This window comes from Microplitis demolitor, chromosome 4 (assembly GCF_026212275.2).
Source record: "Microplitis demolitor isolate Queensland-Clemson2020A chromosome 4, iyMicDemo2.1a, whole genome shotgun sequence".
NCBI classification, from domain to species: Eukaryota; Metazoa; Arthropoda; class Insecta; order Hymenoptera; family Braconidae; genus Microplitis; species Microplitis demolitor.
The window spans coordinates 12,296,839-12,323,881 of NC_068548.1; the positions used below are offsets into that span (position 1 = coordinate 12,296,839).

The 27,043-nt window shown below is 35.9% G+C and overlaps 1 pseudogene; it reads right to left on the reverse strand.

Moving 5' to 3' along the window:
* Positions 1-4,751: 4,751 nt before the first annotated feature.
* LOC103575572 (BRCA1-associated protein-like) lies at positions 4,752-6,738 on the reverse strand (annotated as a pseudogene).
* Between the last annotated feature and the right edge of the window lie 20,305 nt (positions 6,739-27,043).

A 27,043-nucleotide genomic window follows, 5' to 3' on the forward strand; every position in this document is an offset into this window, starting at 1 on the left:
CGAAATTATAACTTATTATATAGACTATCATTTCTCATAAGCACATTACTTTACGAATGATGAAAATTTTCAATAAATACGAAATTGTACAGCTGCATCAAATGGTTCAATCGTCCCCTTTGCGGGGGCAATTGAACCACTATTCGGGGACAATTGAACCAAGAGTATTAGAACCACAAACGAATGACTTTAATGCATAATTTACTATTCATTACAGCTTAAAACTAAAATAACTTCTCATAATATTTATTATTTTTTATAATATTATATGTTATAACAATCACTTTTACAACTTCTGCCAATATAATTATTTTTTTTCTTGGTTAGTTTAGCTTTTTTTGACATTTAGTCAAGATGCGCGCGCACGTCTGATGCTTACATTGTGATTCGTGGGGTTCAACTGTCCCCGAGAGTACTGGTTCAATTGACCCCATATGGTTTTATCGAAATAATTAGTTTTAAAAAAATATTTAAGAACTATTTTACTAGAAGTAAAGTTAGAAATTTATGACTAATATACGTATGAAGGTATTACAAAAAAATTTTAATATTACATATGAAAAATAAAAAATTATTAAACAATTTGTCAAAAGCTGAAAAAAAAGTTAAAATGCTAAAAAACACAAAAACTTGAATTTTTTTAAATTAAGTCATCATATAGGTCCCAAATTTTGGTCAGACTAAGGTTTAGTGTATTAAAATATAATCCCAAGAGGACGACTCATTTTTATATTTTATAACAGGGCTATGCTGTTACTCTGGTCGTCCTTAAATTACCTTTTTAAGGGCGCCACTGGAAGTGATAACGGCCTCCCAGAACCGGATCTTAAATCTTCAGGGTCGGTGTAATTTTATTTAATTGTAAGAGGAGGATGAGGAAGGATAACTTATAAATAATTTACTATTTCAATTCACAAGTTAAACCTTTATTTTCCAATGACCTATTTTACCTTTATAATTTAACTTCACTTATGACCTTTTATAAACCTTATATTTTATACCTTTTATAACCCTTATAACTTCTTATATAAACCTTATTACATTGAACCTTATAACCTTTATAACATTAAACCTTATAACCTTATGACCTTAATTTACCTTATAACCTTTATAACATCATTAAACCTTATAACCTTTATAACATTAATTGACCTTATAACATTTTAATTATTTACCTGCAATAATTTTATCTAATAATCAGCCAACTACCTTTGGCGTTTCCACACACTCCCACTCTGGTTTAAAATCGCTTTACCTTCGCGACACTTAATTACTAAATTAGCCAACTACCTTTGGCATTTCCACACACTCACACACTCTCTGATTAAAAATCGCTTAACCTTCGTGATACTTAATTACTAATATTTTCCCTTAATTTCTTACTTATTTCACTCACACACTCACTCGGTCCCCTGGACTTATTTTACACACACTTAATTTAAATTAATTTTCCGCAATTAATAATTCAATTAATTCAGAGAATTATATAATTATTAATTAATTTATTAATTGATTTTCCTTTCCTATTTTATTGAGTATTATTTCTTTTTAATTTCTTATCACTTATTTTAATATCACAACCTTCACTAAGTAATTTAATAACACGTTTCTTCAGGTACTACTATCACCACAATAATTATTCTTATTTTATTTACGCCTTTTTCTTAATTAATTATAATTTCTTTAATTACGTAAATTCTCCTGATTAATTTTACGACGACTTCGACCATGGACCTCTCTTATTTTCCCGAGACAATTTTAATTGATTTTATTCATTTTATTATTTTTATTAAATTTTACTTATAAGTAATTAATGATTGACTAGCGATTATGACTAGATTCGACAGTTCCGGTGCGCGCGTCACTCGACCCACCTGGAAACTTCTAGAAAAATTCCGGCTACCTGCCTGGAAATATTTTTAACGCAATGGCTTCGGCTACCTGCCTGGAGTTAATTAATTACTAAAATTATCTCCGAATTTTAATTTATTAATTTTCTTTATAAAATTAATTTAATTCGCGAGAATTTACTTTAAACGCGACGATTTTAAACGTATGCCAAGTATTTAATAAAATTTTCCGGCTTCCCGCCTGGAATAAATTTTATAAATACCTCAACAATTAAACTCTCCAGCTCTTTTCGCCGTCGTGTCTCTGTCCAGGTTTTCTAATTAATTTTGTCCTTGTAATTGTTTGGTCTACTTTTGGTTCCGTCTCTCTCTCTGTTTTTTTTTCTTTCCTCTCTCTCTCTCCTTACTCTCCTTCAACCTGTTCAATCAGACGCAATCAGTAATGTTTTTATGTAAAATACCGGCTAACTGCCTGGTATTTGTTATTAATAATCAAGATTTTCATCGCTTGGTTCCACAATAACTCAAGCTAATAATTAATTAATTACCTGTTTAATTAAATTAACGGCGTCTGTTATAGCGTCGGTTGTCTCGTCACTTTGTCTCTCCACCTCTCTATTCGGACGTCCCGATGGTTAATGCCCGATTCTCGTTCCGGTCCTCGTTTATAATTGCTCGCTCACTCTTGACTATAGTTGTCCTTTTTTCTCCTACTTAACTCTAGGTGGGGTCGACGGTCGAGCAAGTGAAATTTCCATTTCCGGACGACTAGTCGCTACCTACCCGGAATACCCGAAGTGGTAATGTCACATGACCGACAGTGCGCGTGATAGATTTTATTTGAATTTACTTGAACGCGGTAATTACGAATTTACCCCGTTACAATTTTGTTAGATTTTTTAAGCTTACTGGTTCAATAGCCCCATGGTTCAATTGACCCCACTCTTCCCTATTTATATGAAAATGTATCTCTAATTCTATTCAAGGGCTTAACTATTACTCTATGGAAAAAAAGTCAAATGACATTCATCTTGAAAAGATGAACTACATTTGCAGTTCAACTGATAAGTACGCAAACGTAACAGAAAAGTACGTAACACAAAAGTATAATTCAAGTAAATTATAGAAAATATGAGTGTCAATGCAGTATAAAATACGTTTTCATATTTCGTGTAGAAGCAGCTCTACATTTAAGCCTGAATTATTACCTCGGTTATCACAAACAATTAGCGTGTTTTTTCTTTATAGAAAATAATGTATACTCTTTTATTAAATTTTTCAGTTGCAATCTGAACAAATTTTGACAATTGGCAAGTGTACGCATTCTGGATAGCTCTATTTTTAACTCCAGAATTTACCAAGAAAACAATCCTTTGCCCGAAAAAATTATTTACAAATGTAAGTGAATCTTATTCGGATTGAGTTAATGTAGTAAAGATATAGTAACGAGAAAAATTGCATTTAGTCAAGTATATATAGTAGGGTGTTTCATATTTAGGCAATATTTTTTTTTCTGTCCTACCTTGAGAACTAATAATTTATAGAACACAAAAAAAATTCCCGCTTGAAAAAAAAAATCTAAGTCAATTAGGGGCTTCACTCATCGAAAAATTCGATTTCCCATTTAAATAACATGGTAAAAAAATTTTTTTAGTTTGGAATGTTTTACCTCGACAATGGATCAATGTACAAATAAGCCCAGCATTCATTGTTGTAGGGAATTTAACGCTCTACAAAAAGTCTCTTATCATTTTTCGATAAATCCATCTGTTCAAAAGTTTTTAGACTTTGAAGTCAAGTTAGAATAAATTTCGAGACCTTTTTACTTTTTCGGCGAAACTATTGGACTTATCATACAATGCCATGGAATTTTTTTTGTGAACAATTTTATTTCCTACAAATTATCTCTGATAAATTGTTTTGAAATTCTGCATTATTTTGTTGTTATTTCCATTTTAATGCTAAGCTTTAAAAATCGATCAAAACACCAGCAAAAATGTTAACGCTCTGATGGTGTCACTGTGACAGTGCAGTCAATATTAAATTGAATCGCAAAATGTGCAACCCTATCCATCGTGCAGACTTATAGCTGACTTGCAACTGTACACACTTTTCGAGAACTAAAAGTTCAGTTTGCTCATTTACTTAAAAAAGAGTCTAGAATAATATTTATATCACATTATAATTACAGCCGTACTTATAGCAAATCAAAATGATTTGCAGCCGTACACACTTTTAGAGAACTAAAAGTTCAGCTTGCTAATTTACTTAAAAAAGAATCTAGAATAATATTTATATCGCATTATAATCACAGCCGTACTTATAGCAAATCAAAATGATTCGCAGCCGTCCACACTTTTAGAAAACTAAAAGTTCAGCTTGCTCATTTACTCAAAAAAAGAGTCTAGAATAATATTTATTTCGCATTATAATTACAGCCGTACTTATAGCAAATCCTAATGATTCGGAGTCGTACACACTTTTAAAAACTTATATATCCACAATTGCACAACTTATATGATCATTTTAAAAATGAACTTTAGATAAATTTACTACATGCAAAAAAAATATTAAAGTGATAAAAAAAATAATGACATCTAAATTTTTTCATGAATTGTCAATTTAAAGTTTTCATTAATTATATATTAACCAAAAAGACTTGAATAGTCGTTTTCACAAGAGTTCTTCTATTTTAGAATTCAAACGTAATAAAAAATAAAATAGATAAACCAGTTGTTAATTTTTTACGTTATTGTTTACCACTATCCATACGTACTGACGAACATCACAGGTTTTTTAAGTGTTTTTTTTTTTTTTTTTTTTTTTTTTTTTTTTTTTTTTTTCAATCATTATTTTAAAAACAAACGACTTGAAATTGTGTTCATTTTATTTATTAATAAATTATCCTTCAAATGGTACGAATATTGTTCTAATTTTTAGTGAAGTGAGTAAATAGGTGAATTCGAACTTAATAGCATCAACTTTTTCATCTAATGCAGCTTTACCTTTACTAGGCTCGTAAATTCCTTCAACCATCTTTTTATCTTTATCTTGAAGTAAGCAATGAACGAAATTGTCCTCGACGTAGTTCCAAACTCTATTATTATCTAATTGCATGGTGTAGAAGTGATAAGTATCACGGTGATGCTCAAATGCATTGTATGCTCTTGATGATAACGTAAACAACCAATATGACAACAATTAAACAAATCCATCGAGCATCATTTCTTGTACTTTCAGCTAACTAGAAAATTTATCGCATAAATTTTATTTTATAACTAGTAAAGTTTATGGATAAAAATAAATTAGTTACCACACTCCATACAATGACTGTCTTCTAACGGCTCTTGGGTTTATGAATATTGACATGCAGGACAAGAAGTATCATCCCACTTAACTAGGCAATTTGAATGAAATGTATTTTTGCTAAATATCGTCAATATTCCATCAACGCTTTCATCAATTCGTTCTAAATAAACTGGACATGGTGGTAGTTCTGTAGGTCCCGCTAGGGGCATTCATTATCAGCTACTTCGACTCTTGAAATAAATACCATGTGACGTACAACATCTTGTTCAAAAGAGTTATAAGGAGCACCATAGCAGATTTCATAAAATTGATTGGCAGTAGCCTAAAAGAAAATTGTATTGAGTAAAGAATAGGGGTGTACGAATAGTTTGAACTTATGAATTATTCGTATCGAATCGAACTATTCGTAAGTTTTCAGATTATTCGTAAATTTTCAAATAACTTCAAAATTTTTGTTAATGACTCAAAATTGTATTTCTACGAATTCAAATTTTTGTGAGGCAAATAGAACTCAGGCACGAATTTACGAAAAAATAATTTGTTGTTACTTTAAGAACAAACCTCTCCATTAAATAAAAATTGAATATTTGAAAACTGATCAGAATTTTCTCGATTCTAATCAAGTAATTCGAAAAGTTCAAAATAATTCAAACATTTCCGAATTATTTGATTTTATCTTATTCTTGGAAAAATCGAATTATTTTATTGTAATCGATTCAAACACAATTGGCAACCTATAATGAAAAAAAATACAATGAACACTAAACATTGTGATTCGTCTTTTTCATTTTATTAATAAATGAATTAATGAATATTACTTGCCGATGAACGCATTGTAATAAGAGCCATATATTGATTTGGATTATTATCTTGTAAAATTCGAAAATATTATGTATCTTGATGATTAACAGCTGTAAATGTTAGTAAGTCATAACATTTCATTGTGGCTGGTACTGATAGTATACAAATTATACGACTTCTATCAACCGCATGGTGCATGGCTGTCAACTTACTAAAAAGTAAATGCAATATTTTTGTAGTTCATGCTAGATTCATTCTGACTATTTTTTATTTCACTTATTTACTTTTAAATTATTGTATAAAAATACATAACTTATTGTAATAATTTTTTTGTAAATATTTGAATCTATTTAATGAGAAAAATTATTGTCCAAATTATAGTCAGTATCATTACAAAAATAATAATGTGAATTAAAAAATGGCCAGTATTATAGATATGTATATATTTAAAAGTTGAAAATAACATACTCTTATTCATATAAATATGAGATTCCTTGTGTAACTTCAACAAATCGATTGCCAGAGAAAAAATTTATTATTTTATTTGTTAGATTGAAGGACAAAAAGTCAACTGTGTCCCTTTTACAGTCCCATTTGAAGATACTATATTTCTCGAATGTGGTAAATCTTCTGAATCAGATTTTGATATAAAATTAGATTTATTAAATCTTATTGGTAATGATGATAATAATTAAACAGAATCTTCTGCAGCATCTGGACATGTTTCAATAGTACGATTCCGAGGTTCTCTTCGTCCTTGGATTTTTTTCGTAGCCATTTCACTTTAAATTCAAAATATTTATATTGATATACTGTAGAATAATAACAAAACATAATTTTATAAACTTTTACGTACAGGAAGCTCCTTCTGATTTGGTACTTACAACTTCTATCCGAATAACGCTGAGAAACACCGAAGTCGGGGTTGACATATTTCTTTTAAATTAAATTAATTATTAATTTATTGAATGTTTGACTTAATCAAATTTTAATGAGTGTGAATGTAGCTGACAATTGTGAATTTTCTAAATTTTGAAATAAGTGAATTAAATAACAATCTAATAAAATTAAAAAAATGCACACTTATAGAATTTGAAAATGAGTATGTGCTTTTTTTATTTTCATATTTTTAATTGTTTCATTTGTTTATTTGTTATTTAAAATTTGTCTCTTGTCTGCTACATTCACACTCATTAATTTGTCAACTTACCATATGTTCTTTAATTATTTTATGAATAATTATTTACCATTGTGTTCCACGTAAATCAAATAAAATATTTTTAAATTATTTAACTTTTTCCTTCAATTATTAAATGTACTATTGCATACTTCAAGCCCGAAAGCACTGAAACTGCTTTATGAACTGTTTTTATTTTTTCGACTGTTTTACTCACACAAAAATATTTCTACACTCTTTTAATTACATCAAAATGGATCAAATTTTATACTAGCATACAGAGAATTTATTAAGGGGCAATTTGAACGTAATTTTGAGTCGACTCATTACTTTACCAGCCTTATATAAATTATTTTAACTGAAAAAACCAGTGCTGTCAATTAATTATATTAAACTTCGTGGACACGATAACTCTCGAAAGACACAATTAACCAGCCCATTTTTTCTTTATTTTTCCTTGTATTTTTTATCACAAAATTGATTATGAAAATCACTATCTACATCCTTTTGGTTTAATTGTGATTAATGAAAAACATAAAACTGATTATTCACAAAAAATTTAGTTGCCATGTTTATTGTTTTTCTTATTTTTTTTTTCTTCATCAACTACTGGTGGCAGCACTAGCGTAGGGGTATAAGTTTGAAAAAAAGCTACATCTAAAACAAAAAGGCAGGTTATTTAAAAAAATGTTAAAAACCAATTGATACTTCATAACTTTAATAAAAATTCATTATAAAAAAATTAAATTAATGTTATAGAATAAAAGTAATAATTAAAATGAGTAATAAAGTAAAATGAGTGATTCAGGTGTGCACTTTTGGTTTTTTTAACTAATTTCGTTAATTTTTAATTATCAAATCAATTACCAAAAAAAAAAAAAATATGCTCATGTAGGAAATTAAAAGAGCTGTAGGTGCAATTTTTTTCAGGTAATTTTTTTTTTTTTATAATTTATAATACCTAAAAGAATAAAATAATTAATACATTAGATATCCGCTAATTTCAGTATCATGAATTTTTCATATACATCATTTTTTTAAATAAATGATATGATATTGGATGTAGTTTAAATTTATATCTGTTGTGAACCGAACTTTTTTTATCACTTTTCAGAAATCCTTTGGCTGGTAATAGAAAAATTTTCACGTAGCGGAAGTTCAATTTTTATAGGCCTTTTTTTTTAATAAAAAATAAAAGAGGTCATGTTACTTACTTTTGATGAAAATAGAATTTTTAAGAGTATAAATAACAATAAACAATTGATATCAATTTTTTTTTAATGAGAAATTTGAAAACTATGAGAAACATTACATTTTTTTTTTTTGTAAATAATTAATTTAGTTTAATAGCAAACGTTAAAGAAAGTATTATTGCAAAATTACAGCTATGTGTAACATAAATATATGTAATTAAAAAATTTGTCACGACATTTAAATGTCGCGGCAGTCTCACATCAGGTCAGTGAGCATTAGATGGCAGCACACGCTGCTCACACGTCTCTACACTTATTAATTTTATGATTATTTTGTTTATGTTTGACATTTTAATTTTATTATTGTATTGCTGGTACTCAATTAATTTGTTAGGTGAAAACTGCGCTGAAATCAGCAAAAATTACTGATTAGGTTGAGTTATAAGAATAATTTATGAGGCTGTGGGGTAATTATTCGTTTTATTTATGTGCTTGTAATTATGATGGTTGGTCGGCGCATGTGCGGCGACGCAACAGTTGTCAGCAACAAATTTATTCTATTATAAATGAGATTTATAATTATTTTGTATACATTATTAATTGGTTTGGCAAGTTAAATTACTGTTAACTAACTAACTTTGAGTTGATTTTGTTCGTGGGGCACACGAACTGGCGCCCAATTAGGATTTCTAACCCAGCCTGAGCGGAGCAGCCAGTCCAGGGAGATTCAGGACATCTCCAGGTGGGATATATGGTTCTGGGTGTATTTTATTTTCAGTTCTCGTTCAACGGAGAGCCATAACGGCTATTGAGCGCCAACTACACTCCGCCGTGGGACGCGCGAAATAGAAGAGAACGTTATATGGCGCCCAACGTGGGGCCAGGGAGCCATTGAATCGAACGGGTCGATTTATTTTGAATTTCAGGTTTAGGTGCGGAGAATTAGGTTACAAGATAAGATTTCGGGTTGTTTGTTTCAATCTTTTGTTTATATTTTGTTTGATATCTTCACCAATTGGTTGATTTATTTGTATTCATTTATTAAGTTGGTTATTAATTTGTCTTAATAAAAATGGAATCGTGGCGCGACATTTGGGACCACTCAAGTGCTTTGTTGGAGGCGTGTAAGAGAATGCGCGGTGGAAATGGGGACGACTCTCCAACGGGTCAACAGGACTGGGAACATCAGCTGAAACCCGTTCCATTGGCAGCTGAGTTGGCCGCGGTGGACAGACGTCCAGGAAATGAGACCCTAAATGTAGAGGACGTTGAAGATCACGATGGTGATGACACGCTTCCACCATCGGAGCTCACATGGTTGATGGACCAACCACCGTCTAAACTCAAAATGTTATTGGCCAGTTTTGGGTTATCGACATTCGGCTCACCACAGATTTTGAGGAATCGATTAAATCGATACCACCAGAGGGCGTTAGGGGCCCTGAACGTGAGATGGAGTCCATCAGTCGACGAAATCCCGGCGGACTCCAATACAATTCCTGAATACGTGGATGTGCCAGCTCTTCGGGAATATCTGCGTAGCCGATGGTTGAATCATCATGGGTCAGATGAAGTCATTCGGGACCGGGTGAAGCGTTTCATGGACCGGGACGACGGCAAAGATGCCTTATGGGACCCATTGGTGGATGAACTGGTTCGGGAGTCAGCTGTGGGTCGCGAACGGGCCAAGGTGGCCATCTTGGAGAGAATTCGACCACTGGGAAGCCAAGTGGGAGTACCTGTGACGTCTGGGGCTCCAGTGGTGCCAGTAACCAGTACACCAGCGGCAGTCGTGAGCCCAGAGGTGTCTCAATCAAGCCCAATGGATGCGTTTGCAACTCATCGTGATATCGTGGAGGTATTACGGGTTTTTGAGAACAAAATCACGACGATGGTGGCCAATATGACCGTCGGACACACAATGGCGGCTGTGACACGGCCATTGGACCCATTCAGAGCATCATCACCAATCCGGAGTTGTGCTGTGACTACGATACCATCTCACTTGAGCACCATTCACACAGTAGCTAGACCAATGGGAGGTCATGGAGCTTTCACGCGAACCGTAAATGCGTGTGGGACGCAAATAAGCACAATACCACTGGCGTGCACTACATCCACGTCACATGTGCACGTTAATTGGCCACCAGAGGCCAACCAGGGTCGTGGATCGACACATCACCATCGCCAGAGGACACAGCAACCACATGGTGATGATTCGGACTCCAGTGGGAGCCGATCGTGGTCATCAAATGACTCATATGCCAGTCAGAGGGCAGAACGTCATTCGAGATCAAGATCGCGGGGCCATGATCGCGACTATGGGGCTATAGCGCGAAATTGGAAGTTGTCCTTTGCGGGAGACGGCTCGATGACAGGAGACGAATTTCTACGTCGACTATCAGTGCTCATGCGCAGTGCGGGAATTCGGCATGAAACAACAATGGCCCAAAACAACCCCGTGAGCATAAAGGGTTGCTTCATGCTGTGGATGTGCAAGGTCTTGGGATTGCCACGCATCAACCGCCACCAAGGGAACAGGCCAAACCCGGAAAGGTCAAGAAACGCGAAAAACGGAAATTGGGACAAGAATTGGCGCCAGTGGGTATCACATCTAGTACCGATACCCAAGCTGGGTCAAAGACACCGGGGGTGAAACAAAATCCCCCTCCAGCATCGCCAGTGGTACCAGTCAGCGACAGTACCCCTAATCCGTCGACATCACGGAACAATGGCCGGTTGAACCCGTGTGCGCCGTCATTCCGGCGTCCACGCTTCTGTTTCAACTGCGGTTCACTGCAGCATTTGAGCTACGACTGCCGTGAACCTCATCGTGATGTGTGTCCTCGATGTGGCACCGTGGGCAAGACTGCAGTAACTTGCCAGTGTCCACCGAGGTCAGTGCAGCCAAAAAACGCCAATGCGAGCCGTCAATAGAGGGTGACGGTTCCCATAGCGTGGTAATCCCTCAACCGACAGTACTAACACAACGTATTCGGGTCAAGGTCGAGGTACACGCCAGCAGTCATCAGTCCAATGGATGTTCTGCGCAGGAATTAGACGCGACCATGGATGTGTTGACGGATACATTACATGCAATACAGCCATCGTGGGATCGGGCGAGGTCACGAATCACCAGTGGGTTTTGGAGGTTCAAGACAGGGCGTGCTCGGCCAATGGTTACAATAAGTGCTGCAGGAATGTCTCGCATTGCTATTATTGACACTGGTGCCAAAACTAAAGTGTTTGGGTCATTTGCCAAGGAACTCATGGACTCAGGGTGTCCATATATGATGGAAGAAACTCCTACTAGATTTGGCATGGCCAATCATACTACCGATAATGTCGAAGAGGTGACATTCCCAATACACTATATACCACGACTGGGGTCACTAAATCTAATTGGTATGAATTTCATTGACCATTTCCAAATGCAATTGGACCTGCAACGTAACTTATGGCGGATACGCGATGGCGAGTGGCATGAGTTGACTCGGGAAATGTCCGTTGGTGCTCGGAAATCTCTGTGTGCGCTACAAGAGCTGACTGGTGAGGAAACAAAACGGTTGCAGCAATTTATCGAACATCAGAAGAGTTTGATGGCACCAGGATTGGGTCTGACACATTTGGTTGAGCATGATATCAGGCTGAAAGCACATAAACCGGTCAAACAACGGGTATATCGGCGATCGCCAGTGGTGTTGGAAGCCATGCAGGAAATTGTGGATCAAATGGTAACTGAGGACATAATTGAACCAGCGGCGTCGTCCGAGTAGCTGAGTCAACCGGTGATGGTGAAACGGCCCAATGGAAAATACAGAATGTGCATGGATTTTAGAGATGTAAATGCAGTGACCGAACGTGACGCCTATCGTTCACCCCCAATACATGAAGTATTGGATGGCTGTGGTGAAGCCCATTACATCTCGACAATCGATATGAATTCTGCGTATTATCAGATCCTGTTGACTGAACAATGTCGGCCATATACAGCGTTCTGGGTACCTGGTAGAGGCCTCTACCAGTACAAGAGGATGCCAATGGGGTTATGTAATGCGCCTGCCACCTTCCAACGGGGAATTGATCGTATCATCACTCCAGATTTGAAACCTTGTGCTGCAGCGTACTTGGACGACATCATAGTGATCACTCCGACGTTTGAGAAGCACTTAGAGATATTGTCGGAAGTCCTGAGACGAATACGAGAGGCAGGATTTACTCTAAATTTTGAGAAAAGTAAATTCTGCCAATCTCAAGCTCGATTTTTGGGTTTCCTGTCGGATAAGGATGGATTGAGGCCAGACCCAGAGAAAATCGAGCCAATCGTGAATTATCCGACACCAAAGACTGTGCGACAAGTCAGACGGTTCAATGGAATGATCAATTGGTACCACCGCCATCTCAAGAATGTCACCTGTGTCGCTGGACCCCTATTCAGGTTGACACGCAAGAGTACCCAGTGGAAGTGGACTGAAGTCGAGGAAGCTGCATTCCAGGCATTGAAACAGGCCCTGGTGGAGGCACCAGTTTTGAGTACGCCCGATTATTCTTTACCATTTGTGTTATACACCGATGCCAGTCAATCAGGATTGGGTGCAGTGCTGGTCCAACGGGAAGAGGACAAAGAACGACTGATTGCCTGTGCCAGCAAATCGTTAACTCCAGCGGAAGCCAACTACAGCACCACAGAAAAAGAGTGTCTTGCTGTGGTGTGGGCAGTGAGAAAATTTCGTCCATACCTGGAGGGCTACACATTCACTGTGGTGACAGACCATTCCAGTCTCCGGTGGTTGATGAATACACGGGATCCCACCGGAAAATTGGCCAGATGGGCCCTGGAATTGTCTGAATATGACATGCGGATTGGGTATCGCCGCGGGTCGTAAAATGAGGCCCCCGACGCATTATCTCGGCGATTCGAGGGAGAGGAAAGCCCGGTAGACGAGCTAGACGCCCTGGAAGATGAGGCAGAGGATGACTGGTACGCTGAGAAGTGTCAGATGTTGGAAGCCGATCCAAACTCGATAGTGGGGTATCGATTGGAAAATGGACGAATGTACAAACGAGTGTCGGCGCCAATGGAGAGTTTGATTGCTGAGGGTGATGATAGTTGGAAGTTGGTAGTACCACCTGCGGATAAATGGTGGGTGCTGCAACAGGCTCATGACCATCCTCAATCAGGCCATTTGGGCATTCGGAAGACCCTGGAGCGTATCAAAGAACGGTATTATTGGCCAGGTATGGCCAAGGACATTCGTCAGTACGTATCGGAGTGTGAAACATGTATTGAGGCTAAGCCGGTCCAACAGAAGCCGCTGGGATTGATGGAAACTCGCGCGCCAATGGAACCATGGGAAGTGGTGGCCGCAGACACCATGTCTTTCACAAGTTCAAAGTCAGGGTTTGCTTATTTGATAATCTTTGAGGATTTGTATACACGCTGGATTGAATGTGTTCCAGTACGGGCAGCCAACGGGAAAACCGTGGCCTATGGGCTCAGACAAGCAATTCTGAACCGATGGGGTACTCCAAAGGTGTTTTGGACCGATAACGGTCGGGAGTATCTCAATAAAGACGTGCAATCTGTTATTGAGGAGTGTGGGATCCAACACATAACCACGCCACCGTATCATGCTCAAGCCAACCCAGTGGAGCGCGTAAATCGGAATATTAAGACCATGATCATGAGCTATCTAGAAGACGACCATCGGGAGTGGGATACGCACATACACGAGTTTCAATTCGCTTATAACACTGCCAATCATGAAAGCTTGGGAGTGAGCCCAGCTTTCCTCAACTTTGGACGAGATCCGTGTCCGATGAGATGTTATGGGCACAATAATGATGCAGTTCAACTCAATGCCGATGTGGATCGATCATCCTGGATAGAACGCATGGATCGGATGGTGGACTTGAGGGATGTGGTCAACCAGAACATCCGTCGGGTTTCGGAACGCTATGCCAGATATTACAATAGAACTCGCCGAGTGGGAGTTTTTAAAGTGGGGGATCATGTGTATCGGCCAAACAAGGTGTTGTCTAAGAAGAGCGACCAAGTGGTTGGGAAGTTGGCTCCAAGGTTTGTCGGTCCATTGGTGGTTGATAAGGTGGTCACACCGGTGATTGTGGAATTGACAACTCTTGATGGTAAATCGGTGGGTCGCAGTCACATAAAATTTCTGAAACTGCTCAGGCGGACTGAGAATGTGGCTCAGGCGATCGAGGGTACACTCGCTTTGGCGTCCATGAATTCAGTGTTGGTGGTCACATGATGTCTCCCTTGGTCTATTCTAGCCTAAGTAGCTGCTGCTTCTACTACTATTGCTTACTTTATTGCGTTCGCTACTCTCTGCTATTTTCTGCTATCGCTTATGGGGTAATCTTGTGTTAAGGAGCTTATAGGAGTAAGGAAAAGGGTTTTATTTCAGCAATGGCAGTATCCCGGGAATATATCCAGAGGAACCGTACTACCCCAGGGACCGCCGAATGGAAGGTGGAGGTGGAAGGGATCTTCCATCAGCAGGTGGCAGCATGGCAGCGACAATGGGCAACCCGCGTCGCTCCCGCGGGATGTGCGAGATGTTACTCGTGGGAACATTGTGCGCGTAGCTGCACGAATCCACCAGCGGAGTTACGACCGTTCTGTGACGAGTGCGTCTGGTTCTTCGATACGGACCGTTGCTATGGTCCCCACGGGAGAGCTCGGTTGGCAGTCCGAAACAGGTGTATGATCTGCTGCTGTGAAAAGATGGTAGACCGACGTTGCCGCAAGTGCCACCGAACGGTATCGGAGCAGTTGTGGGAGCTGCTTCGTTTACCCAAGTTTACGTGGGACCCAGTGGTGATACGTACCTATCGACTCGACGAGTGGGATTCTCGGGCTCAATAACTCGATAGAGAGTTGCGAGCAATAGCGGAGCCGGTGCAGGCATTCCCATGAGGGGCTGAAGAGCGGAGCTCTAATAAACATTTATTCTTTTTTCTCGTTTCTCCATTTAATATTTACGTTTTCTTTTTTTTTTTTTTGGCTAATTATCTGATTCATATTATTCTTTGATATTGTTTTACGCTGTAAGGTATACTTAGATGCCACGCGTCATTGGATGTAGAATAGTTTAAAATGTTAATTTTACATCTTCATTAAAGTGTCGGCCCATTTCATAAGTATGTATCATTTCATTTGTAATCACCTATTCCTAGTCCTCACCCCTAGCTGGAAGAAGACGGTAAGTGAGATGTTACCTTTGAGTTATTAAACACGCCAATGGATGTAGAGACTGCTGTTGTCTCGGCCAAAGGTCTTGCATAGGGCTAAGACCGGCCTGGTGGGGGGATGTCACGACATTTAAATGTCGCGGCAGTCTCACATCAGGTCGGTGAGCAACAGATGGCAGCACACGCTGCTCACACGTCTCTACACTTATTAATTTTATGATTATTTTGTTTATGTTTGACATTTTAATTTTATTATTGTATTGCTGGTACTCAATTAATTTGTTAGGTGAAAACTGCGCTGAAATCAGCAAAAATTACTGATTAGGTTGAGTTATAAGAATAATTTATGAGGCTGTGAGGTAATTATTCGTTTTATTTGTGTGCTTGTAATTATGGTGGTTGGTCGGCGCATGTGCGGCGACGCAACAGTTGTCAGCAACAAATTTATTCTATTATAAATGAGATTTATAATTATTTTGTATACATTATTAATTGGTTTGACAAGTTAAATTACTGTTAACTAGTAATATAAAAAGTAATTGGGCATTTGACGTCGGGAATTGGCAATGTTACACAATTGACATCGGGTACGTTACTGTTGGTGGTATTTGGAAGTAATATGCGACGGAGATAGTTCTCCAGTGGGTTGAAATGAGATACAAATATACAATATGGCCGGTCGAGGTGCCGGCATGAAAATCACGTGCTGCCATGGTCAGACGTGGATAAACTAGTGTACGAGCAGGGTGTGTGCCTGTTTGCTATTCGTTTATTGCGACACTTGAGTTTTTGTTTGTTGCTAAACATTATATTAATTAATTTTGGGCTAGTAATGCCAAGTTTACTCCGATAATTGTGGAGGAGTAATTATCACATATTGTCATAATTGACGTGATCTCGCCCTTTCATTTGAGTACATCAACGGTTTGTAAGTACCTTTGAGTTGATTCATTGGCGTGTAACGTTGCATTCCCGCGTTGGTGGCCATTTGCAATCGCGTCAATATCACATAGTTGATGAGGTATTATTGTTTGGATTATTAGATTTTGATTACAAGCATATAAATAGAATTAGTAATAATCGAGCCCAGGGGATGATAAAATTTTAATCACGATTATTTATTATTATTTACATATCGAATATTTATTGTGAAGAAATATTTTGTTATTATTATTATTGTATGCCACGTGATTACCATCATATGCGACTGGGCCTCGATAGTCTGATGTGTGTATATATGTATACATTCATCAGTACTGAGTATTAATGTTTGAGTTATAAAGTGTTAATGCTGATTATTATTTATGAATGATTATTGATAAATTTATGAAATATTACTAAGCTGAATTAAGAAATATTAGTAATGTGCGAACCGAGTACTAATAATTGGAGGTAACAATTATTAGTATATGAGTATTATTTTATAAAATTATTATTGATTTGATTTGAATTATTAATTATTATTCAGCGGAATATTGCTTAAAGAATAATTAGTAGTTAGCGTATTGGTTATTTCTACATTGAATTATTAATTATTGTTATTTCGATCCTTGGTCAAAAGTATTATTAATTTGCGTATTAATAATTATTAATTTAAGGTAGTATTTATTGTTAATTTGAAGCATCATGGTCTTTATTTTTTGAGTTGAATTATCAAATAATTATTTTATTATTATCGTTAATAATTATTTTATTATTTTTGCTTATGTTCATGTGCGAGTGAATTATTAACTATTCACAGATATATATATGTTTGTTCAACACATTGATTGCTTCCGCATTATTATTATTATTTTAAGTATAATCTATCTGCGCATACTAGTCCTATTATTTTCTTGTGTAAGTGAATTAGTAATATTTTCTTTGAACATTATTTATATGAGCGTGCGCTATACATTGACTGATTATTTTAATTAATTGATGGATAATTAAAGCAAATGGTCATCAACCTGGTATTTACTGAATTTTATTATTTTAATTACTGCTATCTTTCTTGCTATCCTTTTTCCTAAATCTGAAATCGCTATCCTGTCATTTTATTTTATTTTCATTTTCATTTTCTCCGTTGTGTTATTTTGAGTTGATTTTATTCGTGGGGCACACGAACTGGCGCTCAATTAGGATTTCTAACCCAGCCTGAGCGGAGCAGCCAGTCCAGGGAGATTCAGGACATCTCCAGGTGGGATATTTGGTTCTGGGTGTATTTTATTTTCAGTTCTCGTTCAACGGAGAGCCATAACGGCTATTGAGCGCCAACTACACTCCGCCGTGGGACGCGCGAAATAGAAGAGAACGTTATAAATTTTTTCCCTAGAAAGGAGGAAATCGTGGCGCTGGTTGAAACGGCAGAACTCCCTGGTACTGTGGTACAAACTGCAGTTGCGGTTGATTACGGTTATACTGCACAGCTTGATATTGCGGCACAGAAACTTGCAGGCTAGTTGCTGGTTGGTACTGCGGCCAAGGATATTGCATCACAGGTTGATAAGCAGGCGCAATTAAATATTGCCCTTGCTGATTTGTTTGAGGTTGCTGATTTGTTTGAGGTTGCTGATTTGTTTGAGGTTACTGATTTGTTTGAGATTGCGGATGGATTTTGCCTCGCTTTGTTAAATTTTGCTGACGATTATTCATTAACTTTTTTGTTTTTTTTTCCATCTGACGAAGTCTCTTCTTCATCGCCTGAAACTCAGCAGCAGATGGACCACTTCCAGAAGTATGTGAGGATTGTGCAGCAGATAAAGAAGACACTCCGACAGAAGTTGCTGGAAAGTCTTGTGGAGCCTGAATTACAGGATGCTGGACAACAAGATTCGGCTGTATTCTAGCACTAGTGGTAAAAGTTGATCCGAAGCCAGAAGTCGCTGAAAATGACGAAGGTGCCCAACCTATAGGGTGCTGGTCAGCAACACTCGGCTGTATAATACCATTAGCAGTGACGGATGATCCTTTGCCTGATGTAGATGGAAATGATCCAGGAACCAAACCTACTGGATGTTGAACAGCAACATTCGGGGGTGTCATAACACGTGCAGTAGCAGTTGATTCATTGCGAGACGTTGATGGAAATGATCCAGGAGCCCAACTTACTGAATTCTGGACATCAACGATCGGTGGAGTGCCACCTGAAGCAGTGACAGCTGATCCGGAAGATGATGGAACTGATGAATTAGAAGCCCAGAAGCCTACACGATGCTGGTCAGCAACATTCGGCTGTATGTTTCCACTAACAGTAATAGTTGATCCATTGTCAGAAGTTGATGGTAATGATGTAGGAGTCCTTACAACTGTATTCTGGACAGCAACATTTGGTGGAGTGCCGCCGGTAGCAGCGACAGTTGATCCGGTGCCAGCAGTTGGCGCAACTGATGAATTAGGAGCCCAGCCTATCGGATTCTGAATAGCAACATTCAGTGGAGTGCTACTTGTAGCAGCGACGGATGATCCATTGCCAGATGTTGATGGAAATAATCTAGGAGTCGAATCGACTGGATTCTGGGCAGCAATATTTGGTAGAGTACTACCCGTAGCACCGACAGTAGCCCCGGAGCCAGAAGTTGATGCCACTGATGAATTAGGAGCCCGGCTTACTAAATTATGGATAGCAACATTCGGTGAAGTGCTACCTGTTGCAGTAACAACTAATCCTGAGCCAGAAGATGGAGCTTATGGAGTTGCTCTACCTGCAAAATTTTAAACAAAGATTGTGCTCCGTTTCTAATCTGTTATATGAATAAGCTTACCTCTAGATGAAGTAGAGGAGGCAACCGTTGAATATAACACGCGAGACCCTCGTGTTGCCGGCTGATTTTGGGAGACAGGTGCAGGTACCCGCATTAGTTGACCACGTCCTCGTTGACTGCGTGCTCGCTGACCACGACCTATAAATAAAAATGCACTGAAAAAAAGTATACTTTTGATTAAGACCTATTTTCTTCACTCGAATTTATTCTTTGCAATAAAGAAGAAACAAAATATCTTTACGACCGAAAAAATATTTTCTCCGTCAAAAAAATAATTTTTTGCGCAAGATATATTTTTCTCGATCTAGGAAAATATATTTGTTTTTTTCCGTATTGCAAGAAAAAATTATCGGGCCCAGAAAATAGATCTTAAGCTAAAGTATTCTTTTTTTCTAGTGTAACTCAAAGCTCCAAGTAACTGAAAAAAGAAATTATACTTAAAGTTTTTGTAGCAAAAAAAAAAAAAATTTATTGTCAACTCGATTTTTTTCATGTGGCTATTATTGACTATTTTTTTTTTAATTTTCGAATCGTACACGCGTTGTCAATAATAATTAACTACGTATACTCACTCTCTCCCTTCGACTTACACGACTTTTATAAACAATATGACGCGCGATAAAATCCTCATCATATGCAGTAGCTGAATTTTCTTTTATTATGTGTTTATCATAATTTGATAAAAAAAAAAAAATAAAATTACCAAAAGTCCTAACATAAAAAAAAAAAATTCTATCACCGACTCAATTTCTTTTTTTTTTTTATTTAAAATTTTTCATACTATTATGACTTTTTTTTACTAATTTTCAATGAAATCGCTTCGTATATTAGACAGCTATCTTTATCTAAGATACATGGTAATCCAAGATGGCGAACCATACCCACGATGTCAACAATTAGCAACCACGTTACTCTCGTCTTCCCGTCCACTTACACTGTTACTTCTACTTGATCTCCCACTTCCAACTACACGACAATTATAAACAATACGATGCGCGGTAATCTATAATTATTAAGAGCAACTAAAGATTTTTCTTATATATGTAAGTCTGTTTATTATTAAATTATGATACAAAAACAAAAATATTTACTACCGACACAATTTTTTTTTTTTTTAATTTTTTTCTTACATGATTAATCATTTTTTAGTAATTTCGAAAAAAATCGTTTCGTTTATAAGACAGCTATCTTTATCTGACATACATGGTAATCCAAGATGGCGAACGATTCCGACGATGTCAACAATTAGTAACAGCTATCTTTATCTGACATGCATAGTAATCCAAAATAATAAACCGTACTCACGATGTCAACAATGATCCCACAAGTGGTTTTGGGGCCCTCTAGGGGACGTCAAAACTAGCAAGTACCACCCTCTCGCGGGTTCTGGGACCAGTACTCCAACTGCTAGCGGTGCCCGCATGTCTTGCACCCGTAACATGCGGCAACTCCGTGGTTGCAGGAAGCCAATAGGTACCTCTGCGTGGGCGAAGCGAACCCCCTTTTGAACGTCTTAAAATTCTAAAGGTAATAGCCCGTACACAATACTATCACTAGCATATGGTGATAATCACTCGGTAATAATAATAAACGAGGGCATGTTTATTTAACTGCTGTCTTAAACCCGAGTGAGTATAATGTGGAAGAAACCCTTTTTGGGGTAATGAGTGCAGGCTGTAACTGGCCATTAATCTGCAGCATGTCCACCAATACATGGAATTGGTACCATGGGGAACCCAATTCAAGCCCCACTTCGACCAGAGTTTCTCTATTTCCTGAGATGGGAGGAGTGTTTGGGTCCAAGTGAGGACGGTCTCGTGATGGTTGTTGGTGAGGCACCCACATGCATTGCATGCCTAATGGGTAAGCTAATGTGAGCTTATGCTCACATTTCGCTTTTATAATATTATGGTAGTGGATAGGCGATTACGCAGCGCGAGTGTGACCAAAAGGGTGTGGAATCGGCCTCCCGTTAAACGAAGGTGGACTTAACCGTCCCGATACATTAATTAATTAATGTCAACAATTATAAACCGCGGTTACTCTTAATCATCATGTCTACTCCCTCTGCTATTTCTACTCGGTCTTTAACTTTTGCTTCCACGGCACTTATAAGCAAATGACGCGCGATAAATTCTTCATCATTTACGAAACTTAATTTTTTTTCTAATATATGTGAGCTTCATAGTGATTAAATTTTAATTTAGAGTAATATTTTGCAAAAATTAATAAAAGAAACGGACTCCTTGGAACTGCGCTACAAACTGCAATTGCGGTTCATTACGATTATGCAGCGGAGCTTGATATTGAAGCACAGAAATTTGCAAACTCGTTGCTGGTTGGTGATATGGCCTAGGATATTGCATGACAGGTTGATAAGCAGGCGGTATTAGATATTGCCCTTACTGATTTGTTTGACGTTGCTGATTTGTCTGCCCCTCTTTGTTGAATTAATCTAACAATTATTTATGAGCTTTTTAGTTCTTTTATCCATTAGACAAAGTCTTTTCTTCATCTCCTGGAACTTAGTAGTACGGAGAAAATTAAATAAAAGGAATGACTATGTAGTTATGGAAAAATGTTCGACCAAGAATAGATAGTAGTGAATACTATCTCGATGACTGTATAAATCATCTAGATTGAAACATTCACCATATTTATAATAACTGCTTCAATTCTGTATGCATTCACTATTATCTATTGATGTTAGAAAATGTTACCATAACTAGATAGTAATTCCGATTATTTAATGTTCTTCGTGAGCGGACGAATTCCCAGATATCCAAGTTGACCGCAAAAGTTGGCATTTCCATAAGTTGACGGCAACTTTCCGAGAAACTTGTTGACAACTTTCAGCTTGTGTAACTATTGCCAACAAATTATTGTCATCAAGTTGGTCGCAACTCAGGTACACCAACTTTCTGATCCTAAACTCTGGCTATCAAGGGAGCACTTCCAAAAGTATCTGAGGGTGGTGTAGCTAATAAAGAAGGTACCCCGTAAGAAGTTGCTGGAAAGTCTACAGGAACCCGAACTACAGGACACTGGACAGCAACATTCGGCTGTATACTACCACTAGTATTAAATGTTGATCCATTGCCTGACGTTAATGGAAATGATCCAGGAGCCAAACCTACTCGATTTCTAGCCGAACCTAAAGCTATTGAGTATTTGCGCACCTTGTGATGATTTCCATGTCAGAGAATTCATCGCGCCTTACGAATGTTTATTCAAAATCACTAATTATTAGAGAACTTGAGCACGCGCCTCTGTCTTGTAAGTAACGACAAACATAAATGAACGATCGAGCGCCTAGCTAGTGCGAATATTTTCATTTGTTTTCATGCGTATGAAAATACCATAGATAAATATGTATATATATATACCTATATATATATACATATGTGCCTATATTAATGTCTATATACATGTACAGTTCATATATCACCAATAGTAAGCTTATAACAGACGGAATTTTTATTTTCGCAGATATTTTGGTAGTATATTATACCAACGAAACTATTTGATCTTTTCATACTATACTTCCACTCTGTACACTTTGAGTAATATAATTACATCGGGAGAAAAGCTTTTTCTTGTAAATTAAATTTTTATTTAGAAAATAAAATTATTAATTCTCATGAAATTTTTATTGCAAAAAAAAAAATTACTTTCTTCAAAAGGAAATATTTTATTCAACTTAAAATTCATTATCGGCTATTTAAAATTTATTGGTAAATGACGATTTTCTAATCATTCACAGCTACTAAATTTTATTTTCATTAGATGTAAGTTTCATCATAATTTGATGAAAGAGGAAAAAAATTTATCAGGAGTCCTAATGCAAAAAAAAAAATTCTACCACCGAATTTTAATTAATTTTTTTTTTTTTCATATGATTAATACTTTTCTACTAATTTTTAATGAAATCGTCTACAGTTATTAGACAACTATCTTTATCTCACTTAAATAGTAATAAAATAATGGCGAAGCGTACCCACGATTCAGACAATTATAAACCGCGTCTACTCTCGCCTTCACGTTCACTTCCTCTGTTTTTTTCTACTCGATCTCCCAACTACGCGACACTCATTAACAATACGATGCACGGTGATTTATAATTATTAAGAGCAACTAAAATTTTTGTTTAATATGTAATTCTGTTTATTATTAAATTTTAATAAAAAAGTACTTATTCCTAGCGCTAATGCAAAAGAAAAAATTCTACTACCAACTCTATTTTTTTTTGTTTTTTCAATTATTTTTTTTATGTTATTGATATATATTTAAAAATTTTAAATAAAATTGTTCACAGTCAGTAGACTGCTATGGCTGTCTCACATGAATAGCAATTTCAAATGGCAAACCGTACCCACGATGTCAATAATTATCAACTGCGTTTACTCTTGTCATTCCGTCCACTCACTGTCTTACTTCCACTAACACGACCGTTATAAATAATATGACGCGCAATAAATTTCTCATTATTGACAGCAACGTAATTTCATTTTGAATATATGTGAGCTTCGTTATCATTAGGTTTCAATAGAAAAAAAAAATATTTATTTTAAGTCCTGGTACGGAAAAAAACATTCTATCACCGACTCAATTTTTAAAAAAAATTTCTTTTTACATGATTAATACATTTTTTAATAAATTTAAATTAAATTGTCTACATTTATTACAGAGCTATCTTTATCTCACATAAATGGTAATCCAAAATGGCAAAGCGTATCCACGATTTTAACAATTATAAACCGCGTCTACTCTCGTCTTCACATTCACTTTCTCTGTTACTTCTACTCGGTTTTTCACTTCCACTTACACGACACTTATAAACAATACGATGCTCGGTAATTTCTAGTCATTGACTGTGGTTAAAATTTTTCTCTAATATATGTAAGATTTTTTTACTATTATTATTTTTAAGAATAAAATATTTTGTTCGCGTCCTGAAGTAAAACAAAAAAAAAAATATTTTAGTACCTACTCGATTTTTTTGTTGTATCATTTTAATTATTTTTTTTTTTTTTTTTAATTTGTTTAAGTACTATAATTAATGTTTTTTATTAATTTTAAATAAAATTGTCTACATTTATCTCCTATAAATGGTAATCGAAAATGGCAGACCGTACCCTTGGTGTCAACAATATTTAACCGCGCTTTAAGTTTTGATGGAATCTCAAGACTTTAGTTGTTTAATAATTTATACGACCTAGAGCTATTGAGTATTTACGCACCTCGTGTTGATTTAGATATCCAAGGATTCATCGTGCATTACGGATTTATATTCGAAATCACTAATTATTAGAGGACTTGAACACGCGCCTCCGTCTTGTAAGTATCGACTAACACAAATGAACGATCGAGCGGCCAGCGAACGCTAATATTTTCTATCTAATTTGTTTCTATCTGTATGGAAATACTATACATATATACATGTATAGTTTATATATCACAAAGAGTATGCTTATAACAGACGATTGAATTTTTATTTTCTCAGATCATTTGGTATTAGATTATATACCAACAAAACTATATGATACTTCATATTATACTTCTACTCTGTACATCTTGAGTAATGTAATTGAACTGTGAAAAGAAAGCTTTTTATGCGAATTAAATTTTTATTTAGAAAATAAAATTATTGTTTTTTTTTTTTAATTTTCATTGCAAAACAAATTAGTTTCTTCGGAAAAAAATATTTTATCCAACTTAAAATTCATTATCGGCTATTTAAAATTTATGGGTAAATTACGATTTTGTAAAAATTCACAGCAAATAATTTCACTTATATTGTATGCAAGTTCCATCATAATTTGATAAAAACAAAAAAAAAAATTTACCAGGACACCTAATGCAAAAAAAAAAAAAAAATTTTACCACTATATTTATTTCATTTTTTTTGCTAACTTTTTTTTTTATATGATTAATACTTTTTTCCTGATTTTGAATAAAATCATTTCATTCAGTAGACAGCTATCTTTGTCTGACATACATGGTAATCCAAGATGTCGAACCAAACCCACGATGTCAACAATGAGCAATCGCGTTTACTCTCGTCTTCACGTCCACTTACTCTATCACTTCTACTCCGTCTCTCACTTCCACTTATACGACACTAATAATAAACAATACGATGCGCGGTAATTTCTAATTATTAACAATAAATAAAATTTTTTTTTAAATATATGTAAACTCTTTTATTATTAGTTTTGAATAAATAAGATATTTATTTCAAGTCCCGCGGCAAAAAAAAATTTCCTACCGCCTCAATTTTAGAAAAAAAAAAATTTTTTTTTTTATATTATGAACACTTTTTACTGTTATGTCGGATCATTCTCATTTCATATATATATCCAATGATAAAATTTAAAGTTTAAACATTAAAGAAAAAATGTTTAGTTTAAAATGTTCTGAGAAAGAACAAAAATAAATTAGAGAAAATCTATTTCTAGTATTTCGTTATGAGAAAACCGATCGTGGGAGCTGTGCAGAGGTCCTCTAAAGGGAACAGCTGCATAACTCCCGCGATAAGGCCGAATAAAATAGAAAATTTATGTTTCCGCTGCATGGGAATGCTCCAACCCAAAGGTGAAACTTTCCAGGTCACTTTTGGAAGTAACGGAAGTATTTTATTTAAACAAAATTTTAAATTAAAAACACAAAGAATCAAAATATAAAATAAGAAATAAACAGTACTTGGAAAATGAACTGAACAGAGAAATAATTGAACAAATAAATAGGTAAATAAATAACTAAATAAATAAACGAATGAATACATAATCAAATAAATAATTAAAAAATAAATAAATGAATAAGGAACTGATTAAAGAAATAGATAAATTAATAAATAATTAATAAAATAATTAAATAGATAAATAAATGAATAAGTAGATTAATGAAGAATTGAATAAATAAATAAATAAATAAATAAATTGATAAGTAAATAAACAGTCAAATACATAGTAAGTTTAAGTCAAAGATAATTTAGAGGAAGGGCAAAAGAGCACGCCTAGGACTAATGCGAAGGGGATGGTGCGATCCCCGAAGCATTGGGCCTTAAAACAAATGGGAGGAAAGTCAAGGCCAAGATGATTTTCTATTGGACCTGATTCTCCCCCGAAGAAAATAGTTAAGTAACGCCTTTTCATTTTCTGTGAAATTCCGAATTTTTAACTAGGATAGTCAGTCGTGAAATTAGGTCCAAAGTGGACGGTTGGATAATAGGAAATTAGAGTCGGCTGGTAGCCACTCTACAGTAGAAAATTAAAGCTGCAAAAGTTCACCAAAAGGAAAGTTCACAGAAAAGGGAAAGGACCATACTACTATTTAACTGTTCTACACATAACATAAGCTGTAACCGAGTAAGTCAGAAATTTATCTTGCTTATAATTTCTCTTTCAATATAAACCTATAAAATCGAAGAATTAGTATTATAACTCTCATTCAAAATTTCACCGTTCCCCGGTCTATTAGTCGCAAGACTAGGACCGAATATTTAAATACATCCGATTTTGAAGTGGGTAGAGACTTTCGCTCATAATTTGCCATCCTTAACACCGTTGGCATATTATAGTCAGAGCTCAAAGCCTGCTTCTGCTATACATCCGACATAACATTTTTGGGGGCTCAGCCGGGATTGAAATCTTTGAATGAGAGGTTTAATTAATAGAAATGTTTATAAATGTCCGATAAGGAAACTGGTCGGTACTCATTGAGAAGTACGGGCTTCGCATCTCATTCAGACGGGTT